The sequence below is a fragment of the Diaphorina citri genome, unplaced genomic scaffold (genome assembly GCF_000475195.1).
Source record: "Diaphorina citri unplaced genomic scaffold, Diaci psyllid genome assembly version 1.1 scaffold62, whole genome shotgun sequence".
Lineage (NCBI taxonomy): Eukaryota > Metazoa > Arthropoda > Insecta > Hemiptera > Psyllidae > Diaphorina > Diaphorina citri.
The window spans coordinates 119,721-130,627 of NW_007377499.1; the positions used below are offsets into that span (position 1 = coordinate 119,721).

At 38.6% G+C, this 10,907-nt stretch overlaps 2 long non-coding RNA genes across 2 annotated transcripts; both read right to left on the bottom strand.

The window, feature by feature from the left end:
- Nucleotides 1–6,913: 6,913 nt before the first annotated feature.
- Nucleotides 6,914–7,518, bottom strand: LOC113471271. Its single transcript, XR_003394033.1, has 2 exons — nt 7,411–7,518; nt 6,914–7,112 (listed from the first exon to the last, which is right to left on the bottom strand). It is a non-coding gene; the product is annotated as an uncharacterized LOC113471271 (long non-coding RNA).
- A 1,007-nt stretch (nt 7,519–8,525) lies between these two features.
- On the bottom strand, nt 8,526–9,651 carry LOC113471268. The gene is made up of 2 exons (XR_003394031.1): nt 9,013–9,651; nt 8,526–8,852 (listed from the first exon to the last, which is right to left on the bottom strand). It is a non-coding gene; the product is annotated as an uncharacterized LOC113471268 (long non-coding RNA).
- Between the last annotated feature and the right edge of the window lie 1,256 nt (nt 9,652–10,907).

Here is a 10,907-nt window from a genome sequence, read left to right on the forward strand (position 1 = left end):
TGTTTAGTAGTATCTCCTGAAAAGTGAGCAAAACGGTCGATAGGCTCTATTGTTTTTCGAGCGACGAGAAGACTCAAAGTATGGCAAAGAAGTTGTGTTCAGGAATTGCCCACGCAAATGATCTACCCAGGCTGTTAGGAACTTCTAGAGTGTTTAAGTAGTCACCGTACACTATCTACTTTTATAGGTATAGGTTTGGTATCTTGATTTTACGTTCAGCTATCGTGTCGTGAACTCCTAATAAGTCTACGATGTTTATGACAAATATGATGGATGAACTGAATATTACCTACTGAGGTTGGGAGGTGTGACACAATGCCTATAGTGTTTCCGATGGAACACCGAAGTTGAGCAACGTTGAGTGTGGTTTTTTTCTGAACAGATGGTCCTGGCTGTCCTGGATCATTTTGGGTTTACACAATACATTATTACATTCATACGACCCGTCCCATTGCATTGTAGCCAAGGCGCTTGCCTGGTGAACAGAGAGGCGGGGGTTCAATCCCAGCCAAGGCATGGAATTTTATTCACTACAATTTGGAAGATTGACGACGTAATTCATGGGTTTTTAGAGATGTGTCCAAAGTTCAAACATAGTCGACCGCCCGTCTTATGTGTTTAGCATAAAATCCTCCCCGGGTGGGAATCGAACCCACGATTTAGCGCTTACTAGGCAGACGGGATACCCTCCAAGCTAACTGGCTACATAGAACAGAGAAGAACATTCTCTGAACACCAGCACACCTCGTCTAGATGAAAACAAACAAACATGCCATAAGCACACTAAAATAACACTCGCATCACAAAGTACGTTATTATCGTAAACGGAACCGAAAATACAAGATTGACTAATATCATTAATATTAGTTCATTAGTTGGAAGGTGTTACGGATATGTCACGGAGTTATAAATAGAACACAGTGACCCAAGAATGAAATTTGGTCAGAAGCGTGGGGCAGGGGGGGCCCCCAGGGGGATTTATTAGTTTATTACGTCAGTCCCGGATTACGTCAAGAGGCCGGTCCCAACGTCACGGGTACGTCTCACAAAATTTATGATGTTATGAAGTAGGTTAGGTGTTTGCCTAAATAACTTGGGTCACGGATGGTCCAGCGTTAAAGTCCCCTGCCAGACTAAGATGGTCTGCTCCCTGTTTAATGTCCCCCAGCTAGACTAAGCTAGTCTACTCCCTGTTCAAAGTCCCTCGGCCAGACTAAGCTGGTCTACTCCCTATTTTAAAGTCCCCCCGTAGTAGCATTGTAAATTGTAACAAGGTCCAATGGAGTCAGTGCTAATTATATACTGAAGCTTGGCCTGGCGTAGGTAACTACCGATGCCGCTTAGATTGTACCTGTCTATAGGTATAGGTAACTAGCAGAATAGCACCCATCTGCTATTGCAAAGGATTCCCAGAAGCCCAGAACTTATAAATGGAAGTATTGTGTCACTTGTCAAACACAAAAAGCCCACTCCGAGACTTAGGTGTAGGGGCAAACAGCCCTAAAGGATGGGTTGAGCTTCTACGAACTTACGAAGTGTACGAACGCGGTGGTCAAAAACCTTCTTGTTTGTAAAACAGAGTCCATACCACCGTTAACCCCAAGTGTACACGTTCTGACTTCCTTGTCTTCCTTGAAGTTCCTGTGCACTATAATACCCCGCCTTGCCCTAATAAAGATGTGAATGAATCGGATATAGGTAAGTTTAATCAATGAACGCATGGCTTCATTGATTAAACGTTATCGTAGTAGCATTGTAATTGTAAAGTGTAACAAGGTCCAATGGAGTCAGTGCTAATTATACTGAAGCTTGGCCTGGCGTAGGTACTACCAATGCCGCTTAGACTGTACCTGTCTATAGGTAGGTAACTAGCAGAATAGCACCCATCTGCTTTTGCAAAGGATTCCCAGAAGCCCGGAACTTATATAAATGGAAGTATTGTGTCACTTGTCCACTGATGAGGGACACACTGCAAGATGTTAAGATACAAACCCGGTCTCTGGCCCCTGTTGAAAATTCGCCCCAAATAAGGGCATCAAGCATCATTGTAAAAACAATCAAGAAATTCTTCACTCGTATAATGATTTTCCATAAAAACTCACCCTCGGGTATACAACGAGATACAATCTCATTTGTCACAACGGAGAATGCTTGGAGACTGTTCGGGCACTGTCTCTGAGCGCGTTTATAGAGGGGACATGTGACTTAACATTGTAGACCTGTTTATTACAGTCCCATATACAGAGACATATTTCTTCTTTGTCTTCGCCTTCGTCTTTTCGATTATGTGAACTCACTCGTTTAATGATTTTCCATAAAAACTCACCCTCGGGTATACAACGAGATACAATCTCATTTGTCACAACGGAGAATGCTTGAAGACTGTTCGGGCACTGTCTCTGAGCGCGTTTATAGAGGGGACATGTGACCTAACATTGTAGACCTGTTTATTACAGTCCCATATACAGAGACATATTTCTTCTTTGTCTTCGCCTTCGTCTTTTCGATTATGTGAACTAATGATTTTCCATAAAAACTCACCCCCGGGTATACAACGAGATACAATCTCATTTGTCACAACGGAGAATACTTGAAGACTGTTCGGGCACTGTCTCTGAGCGCGTTTAGAGGGGACATGTGACTTAACATTGTAGACCTGTTTATTACAGTCCCATATACAGAGAAATATTTCTTCTTTGTCTTCGCCTTCGTCTTTTCGATTATGTGAACTTTTTTTCATTATATTGAGTCACAAAGCTATTTTCGACTCCAAGTCAATTAGGGCTTTGGTCTCAACTCCCAATGACCAAAACAGTCAACCTGAACACCTCACTCGCATCGGAAATAGACTGGTGAATCAATAAACCAGAAACCAGATCCCAACCCTCTCCCACTCCTACAATGACTATTCCTATACTACCATATTTGGCTTTGACCTGGTACCGGAATTTTTTTGCTGTAGAGATCTTATGGCGCCCACCTGAAGTTTTTATATTAGACTAAGCTAGTCTACTCCCTATTTTAATGTCCCCCAGCCAGAATAAGCTGGTCTACTCCCTGTTTTAAGTCACCCAGCCAGACTAAGCTGGTCTACTCCCTGTTTAAAGTCCCGAAGCCATACTAAGCTGGTCTGCTCCCTGTTTAATGTCCCCCAGCCATACTAAGCTGGTCTGCTCCCTGTTTAAAGTTCCCCAGCCAAACTAAGCTGGTATACTCCCTGTTCAAAGTTCTCCCGCCAGAGTAAGCTGGTTTACTCCCTGTTTTAAGCCCTGCAGCCAGACTAAGCTGGTCTACTCCTTGTTCAAAGTCCACCTGCCAGACTAAGCTAGTCTACTCCTTGTTTTAAGCCCCCCAGCCAGACTAAGCTGGTATACTCCTTGTTCAAAGTCCACCTGCCAGAATAAGCTAGTCTACTCCCCGTTAAAGTTCCCCGGGCAGGCTAGGTACAGAGTACAGATCACTATAACTAAGTAGATAATATAGGACTCTACATCCTATGTATTAGTATGTAATTATGTATACCTATATATGTATTAAGGACCTATCATAGGGATGTATAGCCTAATCGGTAGGTACTAAATCTAGATAAGTAATATACAGGTAGGTACATAAATATTATGTACATCTTTGTAGGTACCACGTGAGGATATCCTGTAGATAAATTATACAAAGTGACGTGTTTTTGTTCTACACATATATGTATGTGTAGCTGTGAGTGAGTGTAAGTATGGCGTATGGGTGATAAAATTAGAGATAGATACATATTTAATGTGTTTGATAGGGGGGACTGTAACAACGGAGGTCTTATCGTCCCGAAATCGGAGAGAGAAGGAGGACAGGATAGGAGAAGGCCAGTCGTTCTGAGAACGAAACTTATCTGACTTAAGAGAGAAACTTGTAGAAATGTTTTAACATTATAATAATCGCCAATGAGTCATCCTGAAGACTTGGCCACAATTTATACCATATTCATATGTGTGACGTCATAGGCCGAATACACACTGGATCGTGTGGGCCACATTTATACCATATTATTATTCATTATGTTTGTGTGAGAGATAGGCTGGATACACACGGGATTGTCTCGGATAGTTTAGATTAGACTTTATTGCCAGGAATACACGTGGCAGCGAAGGTGTTGAGAGGTTTGATAGAGGCAACTGTAACTGCCAAGGTCTTATCAACCGAAATCGAAGAGAGGAGAAGGACAGGATAGGAGAAAGCCGAGAACGAACCTTATCCGTTCAGGATAAACTTCACCCCGGGCGGGAATCGAACCCGCGACCTAGCGCTTACACAAGGCAGACGTGCTTACTCGGCTGGTTTTGTTTATTTCCTTATTTCTCATTTCTTCAAATAGGTACCTAGCTAATACTGTTTTCTGTTTCATTATGATTTCTTCTCGATCTTCCTCTGCATTCTAGATTCCAATAGCGTGACTCATAATCTCATTCATATCTCCTATCTACATCATCTATGTATTTTATAGCATCATCTATGTATCTTATAGCATCGTCTATGTGTATCCTATACTGCTATAGCATCATGTGGTGAAATTGTCACTTTCCGCCCATCAGTGCATAACAGCGTTTATGTACGTAATACCTATGCAGCAAACATAAAGTCATTTCCGTGCTGTAGGCTCAGTACTCCGTCCATTAGGCAAGAGAAAGAGGGGAAAGTCTGGACAACGGAAAACCTTAGAGGTTGTCCAATAGTAACCCACACTAGGACCTGACCACTAAATATTGAGTCCGAGGTTCGATTCCCGTCAGAGTCAAAGTTTTTACCTAAAAGGTAAGCCTATTTGTAAGGAAAACATCAATGAATAGATTTTTTATACTTTAGAATATTTTATTTTTTGTAAAAGGAGTTACTTGTCTTCAGGCCTTGTCTTCAGATCAATAGGAGATAGAGACTTGTCTTCAGATCAATATTAAAATTAACTAGAGGCGCTTTGTTTATTTAGGTGAAATATTCTGAATCATGCTGACCCAAAAACAATAGAGACTTGTCTTCAGATCAATATTAAAATTAACTAGAGGCGCTTTGTTTATTTAGGTGAAATATTCTGAATCATGCTGACCCAAACTGAACAATCCTGGTCCATTTTTGGGACATTCTTTAAGAATGTAGGACAAAAGCTGCCCGAGTAACTTCTTTCGTGAGAGGTTTGGTTACAAGTTCTAAGTTTTCGGTCATTTTCGTTTTACTCGTCATTCAAACAAGCCTGATTTACACAGATCAAGAATAGTTGAGAAAAATATTCTAAATATTGGTCCGAGGTTCGATTCTCGGCAGAGTCAAAGTTTTTACCTAAAATGTTAACCTATTTGTAAGGAAAACATCAATGAATAGATTTTTTATACTTTAGAATATTTTATTTTTGTAAAAGGAGTTACAACAATAGACTTGTCTCCAGATCAATATTATAATTAACTAGAGGCGCTTTGTTTATTTAGGTGAAATATTCTGAATCATACTGACCCAAACTGAACAATCCTGGTCCATTTTTTGTTAAGAATTCAGGACAAGAGCTGCCCGAGTAACTTCTTTCGTGAGAGGTTTGGTTATAAGTTCTAAGTTTTCGGTCATTTTCGTTTTACTCGTCATTCAAACAAGCCTGATTTACACAGATCAAGAATAGTTGAGAAAAATATTCAGGTAAATAAAGAAAACGCCTTTGTGATCCGCTGTTGAAAAATTCTTTAGGGCTTTTGGATATACCAAGATATACTTTGTCATTTATTTGTGCATAACAATCACTAATATGGAGTAACATAATCTGCATGTCTGTATACAAATAAAGGGTGTCCCAAAAAGAACGCAAAATTTGAAAGGGTCATAACTTTCTTATGCGTTGTTTTACTTTGCCCAATCTTTCACAAATTAATGGTAAACACATCAAAATTAGTCATTATGGAGTCTAAAATGGTTCAACAACGCGCTAGCGCTAGCATAGTAGAATCGACAAATTATCACTTTTGTGCGAGCATTTTCCTCGTCGAAATTGTGTCATTTTCCGTTTTGGTACGAGAATTGGCCTCGATGATAATGTAATTTTACCCCCCTGGACTACTTTCTGTGAGGGTATCTAAAGTCACACTTTTAAACCAACAAAATCACACCCACTGAAGCATTGACAGGTGAAATTGAACACTGCATCAACGAGATACAGCCTGATTTCTTCAAATTTGTCATCGAAAATTTTGTCAAAAGGGAACAAATGTACCATCAAAGTCGTGGAGGTTATTTGCTTGATTATTGTTCCATATAAAATTTCAGAATGTTTACTTCTCAAATCATCTAAGAAGTCCATTTTATTCCACGGAGAACCATGCTTTATTAGACAATCAGTTTTAATGTCCCCCAGCCAAACTAAGCTGGTCTACTCCCTGTTTAAAGTCCCCCAGCTAGACTAAGCTAGTCTACTCCAAACTATTGGAAATCCAACATGGAAGGAAAGTACACCTCAACGGTATGAAGTTTTTTTCAGCGTGTGGAGAAATTGAAGAGTGAAGTACCCAGGACCTTACAGACAAGCAGATTTTATTATTCATCTACCTTACTATTCTACTGAGGTTTATCAATAAAATTTTATTATTTTCTCTAGGGAGTTTGGAAAAATCATTCCAACGCCTGGGAGAGCTTAGTTTTTAATTTTTTCGAGAGGTCACTATATACTTGCTAAAGTTTTTTTCCAAACAGGTTTGATAGAGGGAACAGTAACTGCTGGATCTTATCGTCCCGAAATCGAAGAGAGAAGAAAGACAGCCATTCCGAGAACGAACATTATCCGTGCAGGATAAAATTCACCTCGGGCGGGAATCGAACCCGCAATCTAACAATGAAATATCTGTTACTATGCTGTGATATTGTAGACCTGAACGCTAAAAAATTGATCAAGTCCACACCAGGAAATTCCACGAACAAATCTGGACTCACATTTTTTACTCCACAGAAAATACTGACAGAAGGTGCATTTTCGGGAAACTTTCAGAAATGGCACCAGTACTAAACTATTGGAAATCCAAGATGGAAGGAAAGTACACCTCAACGGTAGGAAGTTTTTTTCAGCGTGTGGAGAAATTGAAGAGTGAAGTGCCCAGGACCTTACAGACAAGCAGATTTCATTATCCATCTTATTGGGACACCCTGTACTATGGTGTGATATTGTAGACCTGAACGCTAAAAAATTGATCAAGTCCACACCAGGAAATTCCACGAACAAATCTGGACTCGCATTTTTTACTCCACAGAAAATACTGACAAAAGGTGCATTTTCGGGAAACTTTCAGAAATGGCACCAGTACTAAACTATTGGTAATCCAAGATGGAAGGAAAGTACACCTCAACGGTATGAAGTTTCTTTCAGCGTGTGGAGAAATTGAAGAGTGAAGTGCCCAGGACCTTACAGACAAGCAGATTTCATTATCCATCTACCTTACTATTCTACTGAGGTTTATCAATAAAATTTTATTATTTTCTCTAGGGAGTTTGGAAAAATCATTCCAACGCCTGGGATGGAGCACGGATGGTCCAGTGCTAAAGTCCCCTGCCAGACTAAGATGGTCTGCTCCCTGTTTAGAGTCCCCCAGCCAGACTCGAGCTGGTATACTCCCTGTTTAAAGTCCCCCAGACTAATTAAGCTGGTCTACTCCTTGTTCAAAGTCCACCTGCCAGACTAATTAAGATGGTCTGCTTCCTGTTTAGAGTCCCCCAGCCAGACTCGAGCTGGTACTCACTTTTGTCTGGCTTAAACTTGGAAGAAAAATTAATAAAAACAAACATCTGTGCTGATTCAAACCAATAAAGGCATTAAAGTAAACACTCACTTTTGTCTGGCTTAAACTTGGAAGAAAAATTAATAAAAACAAACATCTGTGCTGATTCAAACCAATAAAGGCATTAAACCACTGCGATGAAGGCATTAAACCAATGAGATAAAAGATAAATTTTAAAACAAAAGTTTAAACCAGAAAAAATGGATTGCTGTCCCAGGACTCAATATTTTTCTATAAGTAGTTTGGAAAAAAATCTTCCTTTTGTAAAATATGTAGGTATAAATTACTTCCCGGGTCCATAGGTTACTATTGAAATGAATGTTGGCTACATACGCACAGACAAAAAATGAAGTCCGAAAATCAACCAGCATGACACTTTAGACCCGGTAGGTAAAAATACTCCAACACCAGTAAGTATACATTTTTGAATTCCATAAAATTAAATAAATAATTTGGGAAAATAAAAATTAATTTGATCTTTGTGTGAAAAATAAAACATGGGGGGGGACAAAATAAAAAAATAATTATTTATAAATAAAAAATAAACATATTGGCTACATACGCACAGACAAATGAAGTCCGAAAATCAACCAGCATGACACTTTAGACCGTAGACCCGGTACGTAAAAATACTCTACACCAGTAAGTATACATCCCACAAAAAACATAAATGTAAAAAATAAGGCCAAGTTCCTTTCCAAAAATTTCAGCCCTCAATCGTTCTGAGATCTTTACTTTGGAGTGTGGTCACAACTGAGTTGTTTCAGAATACATTGTCCACAGGTTAAATATTTCAAAATTAAAGAGGCCCTCACAAGAAAGTGTCTGCAAAAAAACAGCTTTCCAAGAAGACGAAGTTGGATAACAAAAGCTGTATTTCATGTCCAAGTAGATATCCCATGTTCTTGTGAATCAGCATTTACATTTTGAAGAGGTTGATTCCAAATTACACTACGCCAGAAAATGGAATCTAATCCTTTAGCAGTATTACCAGGCCGAGTAGCGACGACAAGAAAAAAAAAGTAGAATAATTTTGTGGACAATTTTAAAAGCTTTGCCCCAGCAAAGCTATATTAAGAGATAGGTTTTAAAAATCATTCCGTAGAATAATTTTGTGGACAATTTTAAAAGCTTTGCCCCAGCAAAGCTATATTAAGAGATAGGTTTTAAAAATCATTCCTAGTAGAATAATTTTGTGGTCAATTTTAAAAGCTTTGCCCCAGCAAACCTATATTAAGAGATAGGTTTTAAAAATCATTCCTTTCACAAAATCTTAAAATAGCTCAAAATGGACTTGATTGAGTTTGTTGTTTGGAATCACCCTCTTATTTTTGGACTGTCTTAAAGTGTATTGAATTCGGAAAATACAGCTATGGCAAAACAATAAATAATCCATATTAACACAACCACCTAGTGATAGTAATATTTATCAATAAGATAAAAAAAATTCGACGTGATATTGTACAGGAGCTATGGAGGGAGAGGGAGAGAGATAGAAAGATAATGGCCGGGACCCCAGTCTGGGATTTAACTTGGGTTAAGTTAAACAATTAGATTCAGGAAAATGATTAGCTAAAAATCTAGTTATCAGAGTGCTTAACTTAACCCAAGGTCATGACAATTAATTAATAAAAAGTAAAAAAAAGCAGAAAGAAAAGTTGGATTGTCTTTTTACATTTGAACCTTCATTTATAAAGCTCCCTTGCTCTCGCTCCATCCCTCCCCCCCTCCAACTCTTAACCAGAATCGGTGATCAGCATCCTTCACTCCAAGTAAAGTCTCAAATTCTAACTACCTAACTAACAAAACGAGCACAAAACTGTACATAATATAAAATTTATGTAAATAATCTTCAACCATAAGAGAAAGAAAGAAAAAAGCAGAAAGAAAATTTGGATTGTCTTTTTACATTCGAACCTTCATTTATAAAGCTCCCTTGCTCTCGCTCCATCCCTCTCCTCCTCCAACTCTTAACCAGAATCGGTGATCAAGTGTTGACCAGCATCCTTCACTCCAAGTAAAGTCTCAAATTATAACTACCTAACTAACAAAACGAGCACAAAACTGTACATAATATAAAATTTATGTAAATAATCTTCAACCATAAGAGAAAGAAAGAAAAAGAAATAACCATCTGTACACAATTTACAAGTTAAATAAAAATATAGACAAAACGAATACATAATTTGGGAATATTTTGTAAATAATAGAAAAAAAATGTATGGAATATTTTGTAAATAATTGTGTGGGGATTTAGAATATAAAGTGTGTACTATTAAAAATGTCAAAAAGAGCGCGTGTATTGGGATATGAATAAGGCGAGATATTGTTAGTACATAATATTTTACTTAGGTTATTTATATCAAGGGATACTTACAACTTGATTTTTTATCCCGACTCGGAGTTTGTCTATTTTATAGACATTTTCAAGGGAAACTGAGTGTTTCTCTTAGCTTTTAATGGTAACCCGCTTCACAGAAGGTCCCGGGTTCGATGCACACCCTCGAAAAACTAAAATACGATTCCGATTGCAAAATTTTGGGCTACGTACTAAATTCTGGTGTTCTCGAGAAGACCCAGCCACCCAGCAAGAGGTTTGATAGAGGGAACTGTAACTGCTAAGGTTCTATGAAAAGCGAAAGCTAAGTATGCTGAAAACAGTTTTAATTCTAGACCCAGCAAGAGGTTTGATAGAGGGAACTGTAACTGCTAAGGTTCTATGAAAAGCGAAAGCTAAGTATGCTGAAAACAGTTTTAATTCTTCTATTTATGCCCAGTAATACCAGCCTTAGATAAATAAATATTTGGTCTAGGTCTAGATTTGGCAACCATTGCTGAATTTAACAGAAGTAGAAGACAACCAGCGAATCTGTAGGACCAGCAAGTAGGCACCAGGTCAAAATGTCGACATCAGTTAGCATCTAGTGCTAGGCCTTCATAACGCTAGAAGTTTTGCAAATATCTCACACAGTCACCAGGTAGGTATCTCACAATGATTGCTAGTACAGTAGTAGTTGTGTACTTGCAATCACTAAACAGATAACCAATGACTGTGTCCTGAGCGAGCAGTATTCAATGCCACCGATAGTAAAACCAGGCAATAAATTAGATAAACAATTTTTC